Consider the following 27,435-nt stretch of genomic DNA (forward strand, 5'->3'; position numbering starts at 1 on the left):
CTTATTATACACTATTTAGCTCTTAAAACTCCTAGTATCCTTAGGCACAGGAATAATTAAGGAGAACTTTATTATTGGGGCTCATTGAGTTATACAGTTATATGTGGAGGAGAGTTAGAAATATTTTTTTGTGTGGAACGTCTGTCAAGGGTACAAATCTTTTCATTGGATGTTTACATTTTGATGGATATACAACTGTGAGATGGCAGGTCAATACGATATAGAATATAATATATTTACATATAATCTTAGGGGACAGAAAGCATGTCAGCCTTCCAGAAGATAAGAGAGCCAGACATTACTTTTTATTTCCTTAAATAGCCCACCTGTCTAATCTTCCTATCCCCGACCCTTTTGGGCAGATAGCTTTGTGGGTTAACCCATACAATTCCCGTATATTCCTAATAGAAGATTTAAATTTGTTACAAACTCAAAGCTATACACTAAATGTACATGGTGTGTGATAAGTAAATTATTATCTACTTATACCCTAAGCTAATTATATCAGTTCCATCTTCATTCCAAAGTAATCTGAAAGGGATGCCTAAGTCTAAAAATTTCCTTCCAATGTCAACTCTGAAATAATTGAAAACTAACATTAATAGGTGTAAATTATCCTGTGATATCAACAGTGGGGAAAGTGGAAATGGAATTCTCAAATTTACTTCCTGCTGGAATGGGGCGATGACAATCTCATGGGGACCTGTGGAAAGAAAATGTTGGTGTAACAAGAATCTTATTTAGGTTAACTAGTCTCTGTTTGGCAGGTAATGCATGACTGAAGTTCATGACTGGAGTTCTATTTTTTTTTTGCTTTAAGAAAACTTTATGCTCCCCAAGTCGGCTTAGGAGAACTCCCCAAGAAAAAATGCTTCCCTATTTAAGGACTTCTGCCATCCATACACACACAATTATCCAACCAAGCTCTCACACACCTCTCACAGCTCTCCCAAACTGGCTGGTGGTTTAATCTCCGGCCCCAGAATCGGGGAGAAAGCACAGACAGCAAGAAGGAACATCTAGCCACTAGGGGGGATCAAAGTCATGGTGTTTTAGTGAGCCAGCCCTTATCCGAGCCCTAACAAGAGATTTATGGCACTGAATTGTTTTCAGTAAACATGTTTTCAGTAAACATTATCTCACAGCTGCCTGCTCCCAGGCCGAAGGAGAAGTGGGTTTCTGCTCAAGGTCTGGTGTCCCCACAATTCACCCCTTTTTATTTTTAAATGAGGCACTCCTGGCTTAGGTCAAGTAGGGTCACCCTCCCTTGCCCGTCGTCCTCGGGGACTTTGAACCCCTGTCTTAGGTGGGAGGGGTCTTCCCCACTGGTTGCCAGTCAACAGAGCGCCCCAACCTTAGAATCATCTGTAATAAGGCTTTATGGCTATCGGGATTGCCATGGGCTAAGGAACTTTGAACTCAGAATGAAGCCAGAATGCCTACTGCCACTGTTACCATTCCTAGGACCCCCACTGACATAGTGCCTCTCTGTCATCTGCCCTTCCCCCGATCTGGGCCATAACATTCTACCACCAGCCTTTCTTTGCTACAAGGGTGATTTATAGTTACAATTTGACGGTCAAAACAGTGGTAAAGTTTACAATCATTATAAGATCTACTTAGGAAAGCATTTAGAGAGTGCACTTACACAGATACATTAGGTACAATCATTGATGTCACACATGTAGCATTATAAAAAATATGAACAAGAGGCTGTTGCTCTATTTACAGAGTACCAATTTGTTCCTGTGGTGATGTAGGTTGTTGATTTAATGTCAGTAGTATCAGCTGAATATGTAACTTGAGTCAAAGTCTTTTTGTCGCATTAGGACAAATTACATTTCTCCAGAAAAATACACTGGCATAGGTGCGATTCCAGAAACAGGAACCACCAAGTCTGATATTTCAAGTGACCATGTCCTGTTCAAATACTGAAAAGAGGCTTTTGCCACTCATCACAGTCCATACCAATGTCCAAATGTTTTAAATGGGTCCTTTATTCCCCAAAAGGGAAAAACTGGCAAAATTAATTCTGTTGTTTTAAGGTGTGTCAAAGGCAAACTGCTAATCTTCCAGTTTTGTTGGCTTTGGGATGAAAACTCACGGGTCCAGGAGGTTGATGTAGCAGGCCTGATGAGAAACTGGATCTCGAACTGACTGTTTTATTTCTTACTCGGGCTGTAAATTTGATGACATCAAGGGTCAGGAACACTGATTTAGGGAGCTCTTATCTGAAGCTCTAGTCAGATTGTAGAAGTTGCACTGTATAAGTTTCTTGCACTGGAGTTGTGTTGAGTGATGTACTCCCAAACATGTTTGAGAATGGTACTTGTCAGGTGGAGTTGATGATGAGGAGCATTTCAGATGTATCAAGCTAGATTCGATGAAGTGGGGCACTTTTTTCTATCTGACTTTTTTAAAGATTGCTGTTAGGAATATCCTTTTTCTCTGGAAAACTCAAACATCAATGTTAGCTAAGAAACTTTCAACTTTAATTTATGACTCACACATACTTACCTAGGGATATGTTTTGCTTTTGTTAATTGTATTCAGGTCATGTATAAAGTAAATTATTCCCTGTCATCCATTTTCTGTAATGTTGTTTTTACTTCAGCACACTTTTATTTCTCAGGTAGAAATGAATAAGCAGCTCTGAAGGAGATCTGCAAGCTTTTCACAGAATTTTCTTTCATTGGTCTGATTGAGATCACTCTCCTTATTGGTTGAGATTCCCTGCACACCATAAATACACACAGACCCTTAGGGAGAGAAAGGATAGTTAATATGTATCAGAATTGCAGGTGGTTTCAAGACATGCTCTGGATATATTCTAAATCTCAATTGCTCCTGAACCAAAGGAATACAACCTGTCTATTTTCCCACTCAATGGCAAATAACTATTCCTGATATTTTCAGGAGAGAGTTGGCTTATAAAGTAGGAAATTCTGGGGATCATTTAGTTACTTCAGTACAGCTTTGATTACCCTTATACTTTCAGGTCTACATCAATGGATTCCTCTTTATGGAAATATATAAATTTTATAAAACTTTGAATTCTGTTTGTGGCACTTGAATTTCTACAGTACCCGTATTAGTAATATTTATTTGATGATTTATTACCTGACGTACATCAGGAAGTCCTACTGTTGACTCTCTTCTGGTATATCCATTTTGGGAATGGTTGTTATATTGTAGTTTTTAATGAATTAATTAATTGAGTGCCTGCAATTAATATCTGTAAACGTGAATGTGCATTATATAGTCAATCTAAACAATTTCCTTGAATAATGATTGTGTTTAATGAAATTCACACAAGCACCATCATCTAGCAGGGAATGCTACACACAAATCTCCAATAAACACTGACATTGTCACTGCTCAATGATTCTGAATACATAATTCATGCTGACAATGTCTTGAAACATTTGCGTAACTCCCTGCACCTAACTAATATCTACAGAAGAACATCCTTCGTTCTGCTAGTGTCAACCCAAAATTTTCTCACAGTGCATCATAGTAGTAATACACAATTCTGATTCTTGAGTTCACAGATCTGTAGCTTTGAAAGAAAAATAATCAGTATAGCAAAAAGTAGGTGATTCAATCTTTTAATTTGACTATCAAAGATTCTCATAACTTTAATGTGCTAAGAGTGGAATTGCTGGATCTTGTTTTAGACTGATTCCCACTTTCCTGATGTAACTCCAGTTTTCACTCCCAAGAGCCATGGAGGAGTGTTCCCCTCTCTCCTCATCCTCTCCAGCATTAACTGTCAGAGGTGTTTTAGATTTTAGCCATTGTGAGAGAGGTGAGATGGTATCTGTGCATTCCTCAACATCCTTATCCATCAGATAAATGCAAATCAAACAACTCTGATATAACTCTCTTCCAGAATCTATTTTGTTTCGAGTATGTGAAAGAGACTAGGAGAGCCTTCTTCTTCCTATCCCCTGTGATTTCTTCATATATGTATATAATTTTTAAATTTAAATTAGAAAGAAAGTTGCTTCACACGTCAATTCCAGTTCTCTCTCAGTTTCTCTTCTCTCCTCCCCTGCCCTCTCAGCAACCTCCCCAATACTCCCTCATTTCACCAGGGTGGGTGGTGAGGCCCTCCATGGGTGTGTCCATAGTCTGTCATTTCATCCAGGGCAGGGCCTATAACTTCCCCCAAAATTTCAGGGTGACAACGCATCTCTCATTGTTGAATGCAAGCCCAAAGTCCATTTGTATACCCCGTATATATACTTATCTACTACCCAAGGCTCAATACATTACCTATGCCTCCTAATGTCACCCACATTCAGGGAGTCTTCGTCAGTCCCATGCTGGATTCTCAGGCATCAGTCTGGGATTCAAGATGTAACCCTTGTCAGGTCAGCTGTTTCTGGGGGTTAAACCAGCCCAGTCTTAACTCCACTGGTCACCAGTTCTCCATCTCTGTCAATGAATTTCTTGGTTTCAGCTCAGTGCTTAGTTGTAGGTGTCTGCCTCTGCTACCATCAGCCACTGAATGAAGGTTCTGTTTCCCAGACTCCAGGCCATGGTATTATAGGCTGGCACTCCCCAGATGTATGTCTAAAATCAATATATGAGAGAGTACATGCCATGTTTCTCTTTTTGTTACTGGGCTACCACAATCAGGACAGATACTTCTAGTGCCATCCATTTGCCTGAAAATTTCAGGATTCCATTGTTTTTTATTGCTGAATAGTACTCCATTGTGTAAATGTACCCCATTTTCTCTATCCACTCTTCAGCTGAGGGGCATTTAGTTTGCTTCCAAGTCTGGCTATTACAATTAATGCTACTGTGAACATAGTGGAACAGACAAGCATCCTTATATGATTGGGCATATTTGGATATAGGCCTAAGAGTGGGGTTGCTGGTTCTTATGGTAGGTTTATTCCCATTTTTCTGAGGAATCTCCATACTGACTTCCAAAGTGGCTGTACAACTTGGCACTCCCACCAGTAGTAGAGGAGTGTTCCCCTTTCACCACAACCTCTCCTGCATAAGTTGTCATTGGCATTTTTGATTATACACATTCTGACAGGAGTGAGAGGGTATCTCATATTTGTTTTTATTAGCATTTCCCGAATGGCTAAGGATGTTGAGCACATTCTCAAGTGCCTCTCAGCCATTTTAGATTACTTTATTTAAAATTCCCTTTTTAGTTCAGTAGCCCACTTTTTAATTGGATCTTTTGATGTTTTGGAGACTTGCTTGTTGTGTTCTTAGTAAATTTTGGAGATCAGCCCTCTGTCAGATGTAGTGTAGGTGAATACTTTTCACATTCTGTGGGCTGACTTTTTGTCTTGCTGACTGTCCTTTGCCTTAAAGATGCTTCTCAGTTTCAGGAGGTCCCATTTATTCATTGTTGATCTCACTGTCTGTGCTAATGGTTTTATGTTCATGAAGCTATTTGCTGTACCAATTCATTCAAAGGTGCCAGCCACTTTCTCTTCTTAGATGTTCAGTGTGGCTGGATATCTGTTGAGTTCTTTGATTCATTTAGACTTAAGTTTTGTGAATGGAGATAGACATGGATCAATCTGCATTCTTATACATGTCAGCATCCAGTTATGCCAGCACCATTTGTTGAAGATGCTTTCTTTTTTCCATTGTATATATTTAGTTTCTTTTTCGAAGATCAAATGTTCATACATATGTGGGTTAATATCAGGGTATTCAATTTGATTCCTTGTTCTACCTGTCTATATTTGTTCCAATACTAAACTGTTTTCAGGACTAGAACTCTATAATAGAGCTTAAGGTCATGGATGGTGATGCCTCCAGATGTTGTTTTGTTAAGTAAGGTTGTTTTACCTAACCTGGGTCTTTTTTTCCATAAAAAATTGATTATTGTTCTTTCAATGTCTGTGAAGAATTGTGCTGGGATTTTAATGGGGATTACATTGAATCTGTAGATTGATTTTGTAAGGATTTCCATTTTTACTAAATTGATCCTACCTATCCAAGATCATGGGAGACCTTTCCATTTTCTGAGGGCTTCTTTAATTTCTTACCTTAAAGATTTAAATTTCTTGCGATACAGGTCTTTCACTTGTTTAGTTAGCGTTATCCACAAGGTATTTTATGTTGTTTGTGGCAATTGTAAAGGGTGATGTTTCTCTGATTATTTTCTCAGACCTTTTATCATCTGTATATAGTAGGGCTACTGATTTTCTTGAGTTGATCTTGGAGTCTGCCACTTTGCTGAAGGTGCTAATCAGCTGTAACAGTTCCCTGGTAGAGTTATTTGTGTCATCTATGTAAACTATCATACCATCTTCAAATAGCGTAATTTTGACCTCTTCCTTTCCAATTTGTATCCCCTTGATCTCCTTTTGTTGTCATATGGCTCTGTCTAGAACTTCAAGTACAGTATTGAAAAGGAATGGAAAAAGTGGACTGCCTTGTCTTGTTCCTGTTTTTAGAGGAATTGCATTGGTTATCTGTCCATTTAGTTTGGGTTTCCTGTTGGTTTGATGTATATAGCTTTTATTATGTTTAGGTATGTTCCTGTTATCCCAGATCACTCCAAGACCTTTATCATAAAAGGGTGTTGGATTTTGTCAAAGGATTTTCCTCATCTAGTGAGATGATCATGAGATTTTTGTTTATATGTTGGATTACACAGATGGATGTTTTTTATGTTGATCCATCCCTGCAACCCTGTGGTGAACCTATTTGATCATGGTGAATGATTGTTTTGATGTGTTCTTGGATCTGATTTCATAGTTGCACATTGTAGTTTCATTATTTGAATGCAAACATCATAGTGAGTCAGTTGTAAAATATACATGCATTTACATATATTACAGTATGTAGAATATCAGATTTAAATTGTACTAACTCAGAATTCCATACATTATCTAGAGAGAAATAAGGATACAATGATCTACAAGTGTTTATCAATATAGATTTTGAATAATACTCATGATTCTACTTTTATTTTATGGTGGTTCTTAGGCCAGCCAATTAGACAGCTCAGTCAGCATCAATGTCATTTGGATATTTGTAAGTATACGCTACAGTCTCAGAGTACTCACTTTTCATTAAAGGGTATATTGGTATCATCTATTTTCTGAACATGAGAGAAGAAGGTTATGGGATACTCTCTGTTTTTTTCTTGCCCAGCTCAGATGGTCCAGTGTATTCCTTTACAAAATAATTTTATCATGAATCAGTTAGTTTTCATAAAAATCTACATACAACCACTATTTAATTGGTGTATGTTTATTATTGTCACATGGATTTCTAATAGCAGAAAAAAATGGACAATTTTTATACACTACTTAGCTATCAAAAATCCCAATATGCCTAGGCACAGGAATAATTAAGTTAAACTTTATTATTATAGGGACTCATTAATTTAATCAGGTAAATGTGGATGCGAGTTGGACTTACTGAAGAGAGAAAATGAATATATGTTTCAGAACTAGAAGTGATTTGACAATTGGAGATTATTTCTCTTATGTGTAATTCTGTTTATTTTAGAAAATAAATTACATACCTAATAGTATTTTGCATTATGAATTAGATCAACATCAGTGAAAAACACGATTGATATTTGCAAATATAACTGAGAAATTGCATAAAATGCCTTAAAATAAACACAAAAATTGTGAAAATTTAAATATATTTAAAATTATTATTTTTAAATTAAATTATTCTTAACTTACTTCTTTATTATGAAGTCAATGTGAGACATTTTATTCCAGTTGAGACTATTTTGAAGAGCTTTTGAAGAGTTATTTGTTTCCTATCCAATTTGTCCAGAGCTTCCTAATAGGAAGGAAAGTATCATAACTGAATTGAAGTATATATTCATATAATTGGATATTTAAGAATACATTATACAATTGAAGAATACAGATACTCAGTAATGTATTATATTACAATGGCATGTGGTTTCCTTTCAAATTGAGGCAAATCCAAGGGAAATTTAGATTTTATCCAGTGTTCCTCTTCCATTACATTGTTCCTTTTATAGCATACAGGGAGGATGGATGGAAAGTTGAATCTCTGGTACTTATATAAGACTTAAAATTAATTGCGATAATTTGCTTTCCAATAAAGGGTTTGAATTTGTGATTTCAAATATTTATTGCATCACTAATTGAATGCTTCCAATACTCTAACAGGAGACAACCAGACTTAATAAAATCCCGGATATACAAATGGACTTTGGGCATTTGTATACCTGATGTGTTCCTAATGCATCTCTAAATCATGCCTTTCTCCAATAGGAGGCAATAACACTTAAAAACATATCAGTAGTGGAGGAATTCTTCCAATCAGGCTCCTGGCTAAATCCAGCTCTTAGCTATATTAGTCCAAGCTTGACTGAAAACAACCCCAGAGATGGAAAACTGTCACAAAGACTTGCAGGAGATAGTGGCAGTTAAAATCTAGGACAGGGTAGGTATTGAGTTGGATTTTCCATAATCCTTCCAACAGTGGCTGCTCCTGTTTATGGATTGGAAATTTTTCCCTGTTTCTTAAATCACAGATTCAGCTCAGTCTTGATTCCTTGAAGAAGATTTTGTTTTAAACCAGTTCTTGAAAAAATCTGGGCTTGTATTCCTCAACTGTGTCCATAGATGATACAGCACAAATTGTTATCTTTTGAAGAATTGTTACTTAATCATTGTATTAATTTTTCTGCTAAGTAATACTGCATTGTGAAAGTGTAACACATTTTCTCTATCCACTCTTCAGTTGAGGGACATCTAGGTTGCTTCCAGGTTCTGACTATTGCAAATCATGCTGCAATGAACATAGCTGCACACACGTACTTGTTGTATGAATGTACATCCTTTGGGTATATGCCGAAGAGTGGAATTGTTGGATCTTGTGGTAGACAGATTCCCATTTCCTGAGAAATCTTCAACCTGATTTCCAAAGTGTCTGTATTAGTTGACACTCCCACCAGCAGTGGAGGAGCATTTCCTTTCTCCACATCCTTTCCAGCATAAACTGTCATAGGTGATTTAGATTTTAGCCATTCTGACAGGAGTACGATGGTATCCCAGAGTTGTTTTGATGTACATTTCACTGATGGCTAGCAATGCTGAACATTTTCTTAAGTGTCTACCAGTCCTTTTAGACCCCTCTATGGAGAATTCCCTATTTATTTCTGTACTCTACTTTTTAAATGGATCCTTTGTTGTTTTGGGGACTTGCATCAATTTTTTTTTAGATTTTGGAGATCATCCCTCTGTTGGATGTGGGGTTGGTTTGCTGAAGTTTTGCCTTTTTTACAATATCCTTTCACTTACAGAAGCTTCTTTTTTTCAGGAGATACCATTTATTTATTGTTCTTCTCAGTGTCTCTGTTACTAGTTTTATGTTGAGAAAGAAGTCTCTTGTACCAATTCACTTAAGTGGACTTCACACTTTCTCTTCTAAGAGTTTCAGTTGGCTGATTCTTTCATTTCATTGAATTTTTGTTGTTCTTCGTTAATAAGATTTTTCATTTTTTATCAGGTAACATTAGACTGAAAGTATCAAGCTGTCATAATTGAGACACTACCGTATAAGTCACGCAAAATTTTGAGCATAAAGTATACTAGTAGAAATGTACTTGTTATATTCTGTTGAAATTCAGATTCTCAGAGGTATGTCTTTCCTATCTGGTTTTAACTCCCATTATGTTTTTGACTAGAGAAAATCTTGCACTCTCATCTTGGACTCTTTTCAGGGGTATAGGCCCTACCCCAGATGAAATGAGAGATTATGGACAACTCCACGGAAGACATAACCCTCCCTGGGTAAAGGAGGGGGTGTTGGGGGTGTTGATACTAGGGCATTGGATAAGTGGAGGGAAAGAGAGAGGGACCTGGTATTGACATGTGAAGCATCTGTGTTTGTAATTTAAATTAAGAAAAGAATATGTATTGATGGTGACTGTGTAGTAGTAAACAATCCCTTTGAAAGTTATTAATGAATTGTATTTAGTATTTCTCAGTTCTTTAATGTTATATATTGTGAACCTGTTCAGAACTAGGTCCTGCTATATCAGACTTTAAATTTCTGTACCTAATAGTAATGTTGGCATTTGAAAATATTGTTAATATGGAGTTATCTCTCACCTTTCAATCTGTGCAAACTTTTACCCTCATTTTAAATGGAATTTATATTCATGGCAGATATCAGATCATAGTACCTGAAAGCATCTCAGGTAGTCTAAAATGAGTGTACCTGCATATCAATGTGTTATTACACAAGTAGGGCAAGAAGAACCTTTAAAAATCCTACAAAGTTAATGTGTATTTTCATAGAATTACCTTGTCAGTGATTTGCAGCTGCCTTAATCTATAGGACAAAACAGTATGCCAAGTAAATCTTGGATAATATAAACCTGATGAATATAATACAAAAATCAAGAAATTATAAGCATGAATATATCTTATTTGGTATTAATAGAAGTAGGGAATGGTCCTTTGATACAGATGGTATCACTGTGTTATCTGAAAAGTTTATGTGCAGAATAAGATACTGTGCTTTTTTTTACTGATGAAACAATGTTTAAAATACCTACATATAAGCGATAGCATTATATTTCATGTACATAAAAATAGTAATATATTGTGTTTATAGAACACTGTATATCAAATATTTTTGTGATGTACATTATAAATGCATTTATAATTAAACTATGTGAAACATGTTACAAAATATGAAAAAATCCCAAAGAATATTTATCCAGGCACAATAAACAATCCAGTGTCACTATCACGAATGACAGGATTGGAGATTGTTTGGTAGATATCTATACTCTTTTCAAAAGCTGTAAGAATTTAACCCAGCAACTGATCACAATTAGGTAGTGATATCTATGTAAATTCAAGATTTTGTTTAGTTCCTCCACTCTTCCATATCAGTTAACCTGATGCCTTCACACAATCCTCAACAAGGGATACAAAGATGAATCAGCAGATCTGACATAGTCTTTTAAGAAATGACATCATCTGTTTCCAACCTTACTTTTGAAATCTCTCTCTTGATTTGTTCCTAATGCATCTCTAAATCAGGCACTCCTCCAATAGGAGGCAATCACACCAAATAACTCTGTCAGTACTGTAGGAATTTTTCCAGTCAGGCTCCTGGCTAAAATCCAGCTCTTAGCTGGTTTTAGGCCAAGCTTGTCTGTTAACAACCCCACTGTTTGGAGACCTGCAGGATACAGTGGCCCTTAAAACCTAGGATAGTGTAGGTGATGGGGGGATTTTCCATAATCCTGCCAAGAGTAACTGCACGTGTTTTCTAGGAAGGAAATGTACCTATGTTTCTGTAGCTAAAGTTTCAGCCTTAGTATCAGTGATTTATCGCTCAGTCTTGTATCCTGAATTATGTGCAAGGAGATATACTTTTCACCCAATTCTTGATAGAAACTGGGATCTTATTCCTCAAATGAGCCCTTAGAGGAAACAGGATAAATGGCTATGTTTGGGAGAATTCTTACATAGCCATCTGATACTGTGAATTTCAAATGTGAGATTCCACAAAAAGGTGCATCTGTAGAATCAGACATGACATCAAAACGCATTACAATCCAGCTGAAATTGGCAGCATACAATCATAATCAGCCTTCACAAGGTAGAGACTGAGGATTTTATATGAATAGCCTAGATACAGGCACAAGCAGTTGGATATATGCTCACCCCTACTTACTTAGGGATGTTTTACTCTTTTGTTTATTGTATTCAGGTCCTGTGTAAAGAATATTATTCCCTGTCATCCATTTTCTGTAACATTGTTTCTGCAGCAGCACACACTTAGTTGTCAGGGTGAAATGAATCAGCAGCTCTGAAGCAAATCTCCAAGCTTTCCTCGGGGTTTTCTTTCATTGTTGGGAATGAGATCAATCTCCTTATTGTTTCAGATCCCCTTCACAACTTAAATGAACACAGACACTCAGAGAGACAATGGAGACCTAATATGTGGTCAGATTTGCAGGTTCATTCCAGACATGCTTTGTTTATATTCAAAAACTCAATTTCTCCTGAACAGAAGGAATGCCTCCTGTGTTTTCCCAACATAGGCAACTAACTATTCCTGAAATGTGCAGGAGAAAGACAGCATATGAATTTGTAAATTCATGGATTGTTTGATTACTTGTTGTACCGCTTTTATTCACCTGATCCTGTCAGTTCTACATCAGTGTGATTCCTTCTTTTAAACTTTTGAACACTGTTGGTGACACCTGAAGTTGTACAGTCCCCACAATAGTGATACATTTTAAAGGATTTATTATGGGACTTGCACCAGGAAGGCCGGCTGTTTGCTCTTTCCTGGGACATCCATTGTGGGAATGGTTATTATATTTATATTTTATTCATGAATTGCTTGAGTGACTGAAATTTCAAGCAGTACTATCTGTAAACTTGCCTGTCAGCCCCTTACTTGAACGATGATTGTTTTTGATGAACTGCACACAAGCACCCTCATCAAGCAGAGAATGGTACATAAATCTGTCATAGACACTGACAACTTCCCAGTTATCTGATCAGCAATACATAGCATTTTCAGGGTTCATGTAGACAATGTCTGGCAACTTTGGCATGACTCCGTGCTCTCCACTACTCTCAGTCAAAAAGCAATCTTTGTTTTGATCGTGTCAATTCATTAGGTATATTCCTCAAAGTTCATCCATAGGAGAACAACACAATCCAAATTCTTGAGTCCACAAATCTGTAGTATTGAAAGAAAACAGATCAGGATAGCAATGAGTAGGCGATTCAAACTTTTCATTGGAATATTGAAGTCTCTTTTCATGCCTTTAATGTGTTACATCATTGAAATACTAAAAGCTATGTAACACATTAAAATTCCTTAACATGTACTTGTCATACCAACATGTAAGGTTCAATATATTATAGAGAATTATATAAGCAGAATGAGGAGAAAGCACCTCAAAGTTGGAAATGAAAAAATAATGAGCAGTAATGCTTCTGTGTTAAAAACAAACATGTTAAAGTCTTGGTGCATTCATGTGATATCATCTGAAAAGAGGGTTCAGACATCACATTAGTCAAAATATTAGCTTGTTATGATGAAATGTGTTTGACTTTCACATTTTCAATATTTACAGGATTAGAATCCAGGGCCAAGTGACATTTACACTAGGGACAGTTCTCCATCAGAAACATTTTAAAAGTTTTTTACTTAAATTTGCAATAAGCTTCCTTGACTTGTCAATCCCAGCTACATCAACCTCCCCTCAAATCACGCCCCCCACCCATTCACCAACCCAATTCCATCCCAAGTCTACTCTCAAGTGAGGGTGAGACCTACAATGGAGACTCTACAAAGTCTGTTTTGTCATCCAAGGCAGGGCCTAGTCATTCCCCATTTGTTCAGGATGAAAAAGTATCCCTCCCTTATCTTCACCCCACACTTTCTCCCACCTACTGTAATCTCCCCTCCATTGATTCCAATCAACTCAGTAGATTCTGTCCTATTCCCCTTGTCTAGAGTATCTTTTGAAAGACTCTTAAGGTCCCCCTTGTTTCCCAGTTCCTCTGGCAGTGGAATTGTAGACTTTCAATACCCTATTACATGTAAATTTCAAAATGAGTCAGTACATACCATGTCTGTCTTTTTATGACTGTATTACTTCACTCAGGACAGTTTCTTCTAGTGTCATTTATTTGCTAGCAATTTCCATATTCCATTTTTCTCTTTTTTATTTTAGTTTATTTTTCTGCAGAGTAGTACACCATAGTATAAATGTACTACATTTTATCTATCCACTCTTCAGTTGTGGGTTATCTAGGTTGCTTACAGGTTCTGGCTATTACATATAATGCTGCTATGAACATAGTGGAATGGGTGTCCAAATTAAATAAATGGGAAACATTTGTACATATGCCTATGTGTTGAATTGCTGGTTCTTGTGGTAGACTGATCCACATTTTCCTGAGGAACGTCCATATTTATTTCCAAAATGACTGTATGTGTTGCCACTCCCACCAGCTGTGGAGAATTGCTCCAGTACCCCCATTTGGGTTCCTACAATCTTCCACTCCTGATGTCTGGGATCTATATGCCTGGACCTTCAGCATCTCAACTCCTCCAGTGAAGGAGATGAAGGGCCTCAGAACAGTCTGCACACACTTTGAGACCCTTGAAAGTATGGAACCTGTGTGACCTACCAGAAGAGAAGCTTTTATTCATACCCACCAAGAATGAAAGAGAGCCCACATTTACTCACTGATAGAATCGATGGGAAGATGACAATACAAGCACAATTTCAATGACAGAAAAACCAGAATTTAGGGACTGTACACCAGCATGTTCTCAACACCACAACACAAATGAAGCAGAAGAGAAAGAACTTAACCAAACTTCATTAAGATGATAGAGATCCAAAAAGAAAATATGAGAAAATACTTTAAAGAAATGGAAGAAAAAACAAGAGAAACATCTAGAAATGGAGGAAAAGACAACCAAAAATTGCAATAAACGATTCAAACAGTGCAAGAGTTAAGCATTGAAATAGAGAACACAGTCTGAGGGAATGCTGGAAAAATTAAATGCTGGGAAAGCAATCAGGAACTACAGATGCAAGAGTAACCAACAGATAACAGGAGATAGAAGAGAGAAATTTAGGAATTGAAGACTAACTAGGAAAAATAGATTCATCGACCAAAGAAAATCTTCAATCCAATAAATTCCTAAAATGAAATATCCAGCAAATAAGGGACACTGTGTAAAGGGAAAACCTATGAATAATAGGAATAGAAGAAGGTGCAGAAACCAGGCTCAAATGTGCAGCAAATATAATCAACAAAATCATAGAAGAAGCATTCAGTCACTATGGATGGAGAAAACAAGATATTCCTCTACAAAACCAGATTTAAAAAATACAAACCCACTATTCCCGTCCTACAGAAAGTACTGGAAGGAGAATTATAATCTTAGGAATGTAACTATACTCATTAAATCATAGGCAATAGATAATCTAACCTTACAAAAAGCCAAAAGAAACAGCAGGGTAAATCCACAAACAGAAACACTACCAACAGCAAATCAAAGACAAACAAGAATTAACACTCAATGTTCTTTAATCTGCTTCTGAAACTCTTGCTTTTTTTAAAGCTGTGACATGTATCAGACATAAAGTGCTACAGTAGAAAAATATTTCTGTTGAGTGTTACATATATGACAGAGACTAGTTGAATCCTGCTTTTTCTCTCCTCTGAGAGATCAATTGGATTATATCTAAAATATTGCAGTTTAACTCCTGAAAACTTTGAGTGACTGAGAATATCAAGAAATATCATGGATAGACACTACCCTACATGTTGCCAAAAGCTCTCTATGGACAATAAATTATGAAATAGGAAATTGACTTTTTTGTTTTTTATTTATTTATTTATTTATTTTTAAATTGAAATTTAAATTAGAAACAAGGTTGCTTCACATGTCAATTCCAGGTCCCTCTCCATTTCCCTCTAGGTTTGAAAATAGTTAGTACACCTAATTCCTTTTGCCATAGGTGTGTTGTTTTCATATGCTTTGAACTGGTACTGATCAATCTTGTGACTCCTACTTCAGATTATGTATTCCTATGTATGATAATAGTGTTGAGACTGGAAAATATTGATGCTTTGAGATAATCAACCATCTCTCAATATGTTGGAATCATCTTGCCTTTTATTAATGCCTGTGTATGTGATATTAGTAGGGTTTTGATGAAACATAAATGAGCAGGACCATCACCCTCAAGCAACTTAGGCCCTATAAAACAAATGATTGAATCTTGAACATCATTTTTTATTTCCCAAATAGTGCCTGCAGTAACATGTCTCATGAGTGTGAACTGATGCTCAGATATATTTGGATATCATTATGCCATTAGTACTCAGTTTATTTCTGTGTAACTGTGAACGAATGAAATATTTGCATTTGCATATCTGTTGTCATATTAGTCTGTGGTTCCAGGTCACCAAATTATCTTAGGCTTTCTCTTCCAAATCTGGGAGTTAATCACAGTCCTCATAATTAATAATTTTTCCCCAATTTTTAGGTCACACTGACAAAATTATATCTGATGATTACTCATAATTTTGGCAGGTGGGCAAAGTTGCTTATGAAAATGAGAAATATTGTTGCTGATAATTTTAATTAACTAAAAAGCTAATTAATCTTCAGTCTTATCACCTCTAGTCAATCGCAATGAAGCATCTAAATGATAGCAGAAGTATGAAATTATGAGATAATATAAGTATGTAAGAACTTAAAAACTAGATTATTGCTGTCATATTCTGTATTGTAGGCATACTTTTGAAATTATCTGTGAAGGACCATCATGGCAATATAAGCATGCTTTTGCCAGGAAGCTAGCCAGACCAGACTAAACTGCACCTCAAAGAAAACACTTATATTCCATTATAAGGATTTCAGTTTTCACTGTATGTACACAAATGATCTTGGATCCATTTCAAACAGTCAATCCCAGTTACCTCATCTTAGCCTCAAACCAAGTGGCCCAACAACCTCTCAGTCACACTCCACTGCCTTCTAATCCCCTGAAATTCAAGAGTTAGAACTAAGAGTATAGCTACATCTAAAATTGTGATGTTGTGTCCTCAATTATCATATCAAACACCTTTACTTATAAAGTCTTGTGATGGTCCTTTTTCTTACTAAAGCTGCTCTTCTCATTTCATTTGTTGACATAAAGAGAGCAGAACAACACAATTTCACAGAATAAAATATAGACACTCTGATTATTTTATGAGATAAATTATACTTGGTCATAGGAAACAATGAAATCACCATTCATTTCTCTCTATTGCTTGCAATTATTCAAAAACGAAATAAAAGTAACACAATTTTTATTAACATTGATGTTTGCTGTGTGTATGATTATTTGTCTGATACCTTAAAATACACATAGATTAACAAAGGTAATTGCACGATCTATCTAATATATATATATATATATATATATATATATATATATATACATGTTTGTTTGTGTAATATATATTCTTATATTTTTCATAGTTTCATATTGTGGTTCAATTATTTTAATGAAAACTTCAAGGTGAGTCAGTTATAGAATATAGAATCTTTTAGATATATAAGATACAGTATTTAGAATATCATATTTAAATTGCACAAACTCAGAGGTCCATATCTTATATAGAGAGACTTAGGGATACAAAGATCTACAAGTTGTGAGCAATATAGTCTTTGATTTATCTTTATGGTGCAATTTTTGATTATATGATGGTTCTGTGGACAGCCTATTATACATTATACATCCCAGTCAACATCAGGTTCTTTTAGAAATTTGTAAGTATGAGCTATAGGCTCAGAGTATTCATTTAAAAAACCAGGAATACTGGTATCATAGAGTTCCTGAACATGAGAGAACTGTGTTCCCAGGATGTTCTCTGGTTTTCTTGCCCAGCTATCATAGTCAGGCACATTCATGTTGAAACTCCCATCATCCTTAGGCACAGGAATAATTAATGAGAACTTTATTATAGGGACTCATTGATATAATCAGTTAAATGTGGAGGAGAGTTTGAACTATTTTTTGTGTGTGGAATATCTGCCAATGAGTACAAATCATTTTCTATTGGAAGTTTCCATTTTGATGGATATACAACTGTGAGACGGGAGCTCAATGCAATGTGGAATATAATTTATTTATATACATAGAAGCTGAGGGGACAGATATTGTGGCAGGCTTCCAGAAGAGAAGAGAGCAAGAGTTTACTTTTTATGTCCTTAAATAGCCAACCTGTCTAATCTTCATACCCACACCCCTTTTGGTTAGATAGCTTTGTGGGCTCAACCCTACAATTTCCCATTTATATTAAATAGAATATTTAAATTAAATACAAACTCAAACCTACACACCATACATACATATTATGTGATATTTCAATTATAACCTACTTATATCCTAAGCTAAACATATCTATTCCATTCAAATTCTAAATTTATCTAAAAGGGATACCCAAGTCTGACCACCACCTTCTAATCCCAACCCTAAAATAATTGAAAACTAACATTAACATGTATAAATTGCCCAGTGCTATCAACAGTAGGGAAAGGGAGTGTGGAATTCTCATGTTTACTTCCTGCTGGAATGGGATGATGACAAACTTAAGGGAACCTGTGGGAAGAAAATGTTAGTGTAACAAGAGTCTTATGAGATTAGCTAGTCTCTGTTTAGCATGAGATTCCTGTTTGAAATCCTTGACTGGAGTTCTAATTTGCAATGATGCTTTTATCTGAAGCTCTGGTAGGATTGTAGAATTTGCCCTTTATCAGTTCCAAGTCCTAGATTTTTGGCACTTTATGAGTCCCAAACTGTTTACAGGATGGTACTTGTGACGTGGAGTCGATGTTGTGGGGCAGTTCAGTTGTATCAAGTCAAATCAGGTGGAATCTATGAAGTGAAGCCACATTTTCTTACGGACGTGTTTGAATATTTATGTTAGGGAATTACTTGTTCTCTGGAAAACTCAAACATTAGTGTTAGCATAGGAATTTTCAACTTTTATATGTATGCATATTGGGAAATGCAAACCTAAGGAATTTAATAAATATGAAGGAGATTAGACTTTCAGAATCAGAACCGAGTATACACAGATGCCAGTCCCTAGTTTTGTTTTCTTCTGTCTTATATCAATGACTTTTCGATATCACACAGAAATTCTGAATTTCATTTTAACAATACTCATAGGCTTAAAATAGGAGATCCAATCTAACTCTAAAGCCAGCTTTGATTATATTGATTGGGAATAAAGCTTATTAAGAAGCAAGGATAGAGAGATACAGACATTGATAGCAAAGGTTGTATTATTGCATGTTTGATGGTCCTCTGAGTAGCTATCCTTTCTTCTTTAGCTATCCATACATCCAGTTCTGACACCAGCTAAAATGGGAGGTCCATGCAGTGGAATATCATAAATTTATTTACTCACAAGTTGAGGGGACAGAAAGCTTGGCAGGCTTACCAAGGAGAAGAGAGAGAGAATACTTTTTTTTCCTTAAATAGTCCACCTGACTAATCTTCATAACTGGCTTAAATGAACTCATTACTTGTTGGACAGAGACAAAGAATATAAGTTTCAGAACTACAAGTGATATTGACATTTGGAGAAGAATCGTGTTATGTGTATCTAATAATCTTAGTGGATACATATGTAAAAATTTTAAAGGATACTTCGTGAATTAGAACTCCATCTTTGAAACAAAACAAGATTTTCATTTGCAAAAATGACTGAGTAAACACATAACATGCCTTATAATAGATTCAAAAATTGTTGAAAATTTAACCATATTTAAAGTTTTATATTTTAAATTAAATTATTCTTAGCTAATTTCTTTTTTATAAATTCAATGTGCGATATTATCCCAGTTGGGCCTTTTTGGAAGAGAGGTTGAAAAATCTTTTGTTTCTTTAATCCCAGCAACTATGTACAGAGCTTACTAATAAGAATAAATATATCTTAACTGAAGTATAATATAATATATTTGTATACTGCCCTCATTTAAGAATTCATTATACAATTGATGCATATGATAATATATACAGTAATATATTCATTATATTTCAAAAACATGAAAATGCTACACATATAAACTATACACTAATATTTCATAATGTGTAATCCTCTTGTTGCAAGCTACAATCTAATAATATCTGTTAGAAACTCGGTCAGTGAAACCTACTTTTTGAAAGTGTTGTCTCCTTTCATATTGATGCATATGTAAAGGAAATTTAGGTTTTATCCTGTGTTCCCATTTCCATTACTCTGTGTCTTTCATAGCACACAGGGAAGAGGTTTAGAAAGCAGAGTCACTGGTACAGAAGAAAGACTGCAAATTAACTGCAATCATTTGCTGTCCAAACCAAGGTTTTAATTTGTGTGATTGTATGGACATATTTCATCACTAATCGAATAATTGGACTATCCCAACTTGAAGCAATGGTAGCCAATAAAATGTGTGAACTAACTGAATCTTATGTTCAATTTCAAGGAGATAACTTACCTCAAATAAAATGGTTTTAACAAAAAACTCTGTCAAACCATAATTTTATTGATATATAAGAATATTTTGCTTAGGAATTTCTAACAATTGGAACAAGGTGCAAAATTTTGTACCATATCCAGCTCTCATAATGCCTACATTCATAGAAACAGAACTAATGGAGACAAACAATTATTAGAGTGGTTTTTGATCTATTGAGAGTAGTTGTAATTTCTGTTCAGAATTTTTTGTCATTTGGTACCACTCATGTTCAGGTAGATAGATCCATATAAAACTGCAATAAGCCTCCAAAACAATACAGAGAAACCCTGTCTCAAAAAACCAAAACTGCAATAAATATGTTCAGATGTTATCAAAGATATCAAAATATCATGAGCTTCAGATGAAAAAGCAATATGGGAAATGAGGAATTCTATTATTGTGGATTCTTGAAATGACCATGTTCATCTTATAATATTAATGAATATTTTATGAATATAAATTGAATGTGAGAAACATAATTAGGAGTGACATGTGGAAATGTAACAGATCTATAATCTATTAGGCTTAACAAACAGCCAAAATTTATTTTGAGAATTAATCATATTTAATATTCTTCTATTTACAATAAGTCAATATTACATTATTTCTTTTTATGAAATCAATGTGATAGACTTGGTCCAGTTAAATCTATTTGGCAAATAACATCTAAGCAGACTTATTTTATCAATCAGTTATACATATATATATATATGCATATATATATATGTGTGTGTTTGTTTCTTAGTATGTGTTTTCATGTGTGTATATAAATATGTGTGTATATTTATACATATGAGAGATAGTATTATATTTCATGTACATAAAGTATAGTTATACATTTTGATCATGAAATAACATATATTATATTTTAACATATAATTATATAATATATATACATATATATGAATAATTGAAGTACCTAAAAGACACTAGAAAGTGAGATAATACAATACAATGTATATGCACCCAGACAGTCAATGCATCTCAGTTTCACTATCATGAAAATACTAACAGGACTGGAGATTGTTTGGTAGATAGCTAAAATCCTGGAAAAAAACCTGGAATTTTGACCAGCAACCAGCCACAAATAGGCAGTGCTTTCTACTAAATAGAGGCACAGCCAAAGTTGAACTATATTGCATCTTGTTTTCACAATTCAATTTCCCAGCTTCCTTCACACAAACAGGGATGATGGAGAGAGAGAGAGAGAGAGAGAGAGAGAGAGAGAGAGAGAGAGGGAGAGAGAGGGAGGGAGAGAGATGAATATGTACCTCTAATGGAGATTTGTGAGAAATGTCTTCATTTGTTTCCTTTCCTGGGTTTAAGATCTTCTATTTTTTTCCTAATACTTATATGAATGCATGCACTCCTCCAATAGGAGACAAACACATCTAATAAAACTTAAGTCCTGGAGGATTTCATGCAGTCAGGCTACTGGCTACAGTCCAGCTCCTAGCTGGATTTAGCCAAAGTCTGACTGTAAACAACCAAAGAGAAAGGGAACATTCCCAAGACATGTCAGGGACAGGGGCAATAGAAACCTAGGATAGGGTAGGTGATTGCTGGTATTTTTCACGCATGAATAATTGCTTCTGATTTCTGGGAAGGAATATTGCCTCTGTTTCTGAATCCACAGCTTCAGTCTTATAATGCATGATTTCTGGCGCAGTTGTGGATCCTGCAGTTTGTGCAAAAAATTAGTTTTAACTCAATACTTGGCAGAAATTGGGCTTATGTTGCTCAAATTTACCCTTGGAGATTATAGTATTTATGACTATGTTTGGGAAAAACTTATTTAGCTATCTGAGAATGTGAGAATTTCAATTATAGGTTCTCACAAGTAAGTACAGCTGCAGCATCTGACATCACATCCAAAGACATTAAAAAGCACCTGCATTTGGCAGCAAAGAATCACAATCATCATCAAAAGAAAGGCAGAGACAGAGGATTTATCTAGATTTCCTGTATATAGGCATAATTAGGTGGATAAATTTTCACCCCTACTTACCTAAGGATGTTTTTTTCTTTTGTATATTGTCATCCATTTTCTGTATCATTGGTTCTGGTGCAGCACATATTTATTCATGATTGAGAAGTGAATATGCAGCTATGAAGGAGATCTCCAAAGCTGTCTCAGAATTTTTTTTCTGGTATTGGGTCAGATTCAAGCACAATATAAATGGACACAGTCACTTAGAGAGAGATGAAGAGAGAAGAAATAATCAGAATTTACTGTTATTAGTATACTGGCTCCAGCTGTAGTCAAAAACTCAAAAACTATAGCTCATAGCAAAATCTCACCATCTGGTACATAGCAACATTCTCTTCAAATCTGCTTGAAATTTGCACAGAAGCTGTTCACAATTACTCAGTCTGCCTACTGCTAAATAGAGGCAAATTCAATGGTGTATTTCACTTCATCCTCTCTTCTAAAATCAATTACCCAGCTGTCTTCACACAAACAGCAAGGAGGAAAACACAGACGTATCAGCATCTGTGACACAGATCTGTAAGAACTTTTGTCACTTGTTTCCATCCTTAGTTTTGAAATCTCTCTTCTGATTTGTTCCTTATGCATCTCTACATCAAGGACTCATCCAAAAGGAGGCAAGCACACCAAATACAAATGACCGTACTGGAGGAATTTTTTCCAGTCAGGCTCCTGGCAGAAATCCAGCTATTGGCTGGATTCAGGCCAAGTTTGACTGTAAATAACCCCAGAAAAGGGAAAGTGCACCAGAGACCTCCAGGAGACAGAGGCACTTAAAACCTAGGACAGAGTAGGTGGGATTTTTAATAATCTTGCCAAGACTAACTACTCTTGTTTATGGCCAGGTAATTTGCCCTGTTTCTGAAGCCACAGATTCAGTCTTACTGTCTGTGGTTTATGGCTTAGTCTTGGATCCTGCAGTCTTTGCATGTAGATTTACTTTTAATTCAATTCTTCACAGAAACTGGACTCTTATTCCTCAAATGAGTCCTTAGAGGATACAGACTAAATAGTTGTGTTTGGGAGAATTCGTACTTAGCCAGCTGAGACTCTGTGAATTTCAATTATGATATACCAGAAATACATGTATCTGACATGACATCAAAAAAATTAAAAGCCAGCTGCAATTGGCAGCACAGATTCATAATCAGCCTTCACATGGCAGAGACTGAGGATTTCATCAAGATAGCCTGTATATATATAAAAGCAGGAGGATAAATGCTCACTCCTACTTACCTAGCAATGTTATTCTCCTTGGTTTATTGTATCCATGTCCTACATAAAGGAAATGATTTTCTGTCATCCATTTTCTTTGTCGTATTTTCTGTAGCAGCACACATTTAGTAATTAGGGAGAAATGAATCATCAGTTCTGAATGAGATCACTCTGAATGAGTGGTCATATTGAGATCACTCTCCTTATTGGTTCTGATTCTCCGCATATCTTAAATGCAAACCGACCCTCAGAGAGAGAAGGCATAGCTAATATGTTGTCAGAATTGCAGGATATTTTCAGGCATGCTCTGACTATGTTCTGAAACTCAATTATTCCTGAATAAAAAGGAGACCCCCTGTCTATTTTCCCAGACAATATAGTAAACTAACTATTCCTGTTACATGCTGGAGAAGGATGGCCTATGAAATAGGAAATTCAAGGATTGTTAGATTACTGGTAGTATATCTTTGAATAACATTATCCTGTCAGCTTTATAGCAATGGGTTCATTCTTATTCAAATGTTTAATTTCTTCAAAACTGTGAAAAATGTGGCAGTTGAAGTTCCAAAGTGCCAAAATTAGTAACACTGATTTTAGGATTTATTATCTGACATACACCAGGGAGTCCTGATTTTGCCTCTCCCCTGAGACATCCATTTATTGTGAAAACTGCATCTAAGAGTTGTACAAAAGTTAAAGCATTATTGAAGATTTTAATTGCTGCTTTGAATGTTATAAGCCATTAATATTTAGGATTTTGTGGGGAATTATTATGTGAATCAAAAACATGTTTGAATTTTACACTCTAAAATTATTTTTTAAGAAATGCAGACATGTTGAAATAACAGGAATTAAATTCTTGCAATAAAAAAGCCCAGATTAGTCCACATTTCTAGAAAGTTATTGGACATAACACAGAACAATCATCTGAAATTCTCAGAATTTGTGTAATATCTAAAATTTTTCTGAATATTTATCCATACACTAATAGGCAACATTGGTCATAAATGTCATGACAAAATAACAACAGCATTTTACAGCATTATTGCCCTATTACACAGTCAAATAGCAATGAAATGACTTTATTTCATCCAAGGCCAAAGAATCCATCCTCACAACCCACTCTGATACTTAGACTCATTTCATTCAATTGGCAAATACATTTTAAGATCCACAGGAAAATATCCACTGTCTTCTAAGAAAGATAGCGAATTAAAAAACAGAAAATATATAAAAATTTCAAGTACAATACAAAGAAAATAGAAGCAAATAAACAACCAAAAAAAGGTAGCACAATTACATCACAAAATGTAATGTCAAATCAGATGTGAAACTCTCAATTTCCACGCTTATAAGAAAATCCAAGGACATAATGTGCAGGCAACATCAAAGGATCCATTTCTACTGAAACATATCTTCTATTGGTCTTTCATTCTAATATGTCAAAACTGAGTTTGTTACACAAAATTACCTCAATCTATACATAGAGTGGGTTAATTATGGGTTTATTTACAAATTCACAAATAACTTATTTAATTTTGTACAAAATTTAAATTTTGTACTAATTTTTATTATGAAATTATTCAATTTCATACTAAAAGGCAGAAAGTTTCCATATAAAACTACTAACTACATTAATAATTCACAATTTCTAAATGTACTAATAGAGAAAGGAATTTAGAAATCAAACTTATTTTTAATAGAACCAAAATAAACCAAAACTTGACAAGTTCTGAGGTCTTACGTGTAGCAGATTGCAAATAGGTGTTCTTGTTGGAATCTTTGCGGTTTAAAAATGAACAGCAGAGACGCTGGTATATATATATTTTAAAGTACAGTATTCCCTCTCTATAATTTATATTTGTCTGGGTTTTCTGTTTTGAATATCAGTTTTCTTTGAGTTTTTATTTTTACTTCAGGACACATATTTTCCAAGGTTCTCTAAGTTGTAATTAAATAGAGCTTAGCATAATGCCTATGGTAGAACATGGCAGTGGAAGCTGGCACCTCCCCATTTTATTCCCTTTGTCCATTCTTTATGGTAGAGTAATCAAGGAGCTATGATTAAAATCACAACTCTGGAAAATTATTGGAAACTTGCTTATGCTGATTAGATTACTGATCACTCATAATAACCTCATTTAATAGTTTGTATGTAAGACCTCTTATATGATTTTCCTGTTTTAAATTATTAATTTGTACTTTATATTATAGTCTAATTGCTCACTCTCCCCTCCTACCTCCACTCAGTCTTTTATCTCCTCCAAGAATGCAAGGCCTCCCATCAGAAATCTACTACATTTGTCTTGCATGTATTTGATGCAAGACCGAGGCAACACACCCTTGTCTAGGTTCTGCAAGGTATCTCTTAATTTAGAATGGACATCACTAAGTTATATTGTACATTAGCATTAGATCTTACGCACACTGATAGTAACTTGATATATTTCCACAGTTGCACCAATATCACCTGTAATCGGGTAATTTACTATATCTTTTTTGCAACACTTTTATTTATGCATTAAAATTAGAAACAAGCTTACTATGCTTGTGAATCCATGCTCCCACTCCCATCCTTCCAAGCACGACGCTGGCATGTTGAAGACAGAAGATAGAAGTTTACTTCATCTTAAGAAGTTTTGCCATTTGTCAGATCAGGTTCAGTGATCACTCAGTAGCTCTGGTCACCTAATTTTGTGTGGTTTCCCAACATTTTCTTTATCACTTTGTTTATATTATCTCTATTCTCTCACTTCAATTGTACCCAAGTGTAAGGGAACCCAGACCCAGAAATGCATATATATTTATTACTTACTTATATGTAGATACCAGACATAAATAATACCTACCAAGCCTACAAACAACAAAAAACAAAAAAGATAGGAACCTCTACTCAAAAGAGTTGGAAGGAGATGAAGAAACCCAAAACAAATATTGGATCATGCCTATAGAATTATTCAATCCCTTCTTTGTTGCTGACAAGCAGACAAAAATCAGGAATAATTAAGGAAAAGTTTGCCAGGAGAATATGTGTGTATCATTATTGCAAGTGCTAAGAAGTCTCTCTTGTAGGAGGGAGCAGTCTTAGATATCCTGGCTTACAACACAGTGGAAAAACCCCATGTGGAAGAAAGCATGTTTTCCTCGTGCTAGATGTTGTTGTCATTGGGGAAATGCGGGGGCAGTTAGCCAGGACTAGAAAACAGGATGCACCTGTCCCTATCAGCTGACAAACAAACTCAGCGACCATGTAGGGGTTAGGCCAAAACATCTCCCCCTTTTTTATTTTCGAAATTTTGTTTGAACTGTTTGCTATTCTATAGAGTCTTCCATACAGATTTCTTTGGCTCTCTGTCCATGCTATAGGCTTTTGCTATTTTTCCACTGACTGCCGCTAAGGACTCAAATCATTGACCTTTTCTTTTAAGATATTGACTTGTTGGATGTTCCTTTTGTCTATATCCCAAAAAATTTAGGTAGCCTTATATCTATCTCCAAAGCAACCTAAGTATCCTCTTCATCATATCCAAGGCAATATTAGCAGTTCACATTCACACATTCACAATCTCATTTCATACATACTTTTGTGGCCACACCATATATTCAGAATATACATACAGCATTCAACCAACCCTTATCCCTAGGTCATGATTAGTTTGTTGAAATGAAAGTTCATTAATTGAAACCTCTATGACAGAACATTTCCAACCAGTCCTTGAATTAAAACAAAAGGATTGAAAAGTACTCTATGCCCCTTATTATCCCTCCATTTGAGAGGTTCTGACCTACACTCAGGGGCTACAGCCGTAACCACTTCTTGTAAAAAGTTTTTAGAGATGACTCAAAAATTGACATTAAATTTGTATCAAAAACCAACCCTGTATAAATGCAAACAAATATTTATTAACAGTATTTGGGTACATGTACTTTTATACATATGAGAGATAGAATTATATTACATGCACATAAAATATATTTATAAATTTTGATCAAGAAATAAAATATACTGTATAATTTATATTGTGTAATATATATATATATATATATATATAATCGTGTTACCTAAAACATACTAGAAAATTATAGATCACAAAGACTATGCAGCCAGGCCAGCGATGGTAGCATATGCCTCTATTTCTATCTCTGGGGTGGCAGAAGCAGGCAGAGCTCTGTGA

This window comes from Mesocricetus auratus, unplaced genomic scaffold, assembly GCF_017639785.1.
Source record: "Mesocricetus auratus isolate SY011 unplaced genomic scaffold, BCM_Maur_2.0 Super-Scaffold_100030, whole genome shotgun sequence".
Taxonomy (NCBI): domain Eukaryota; kingdom Metazoa; phylum Chordata; class Mammalia; order Rodentia; family Cricetidae; genus Mesocricetus; species Mesocricetus auratus.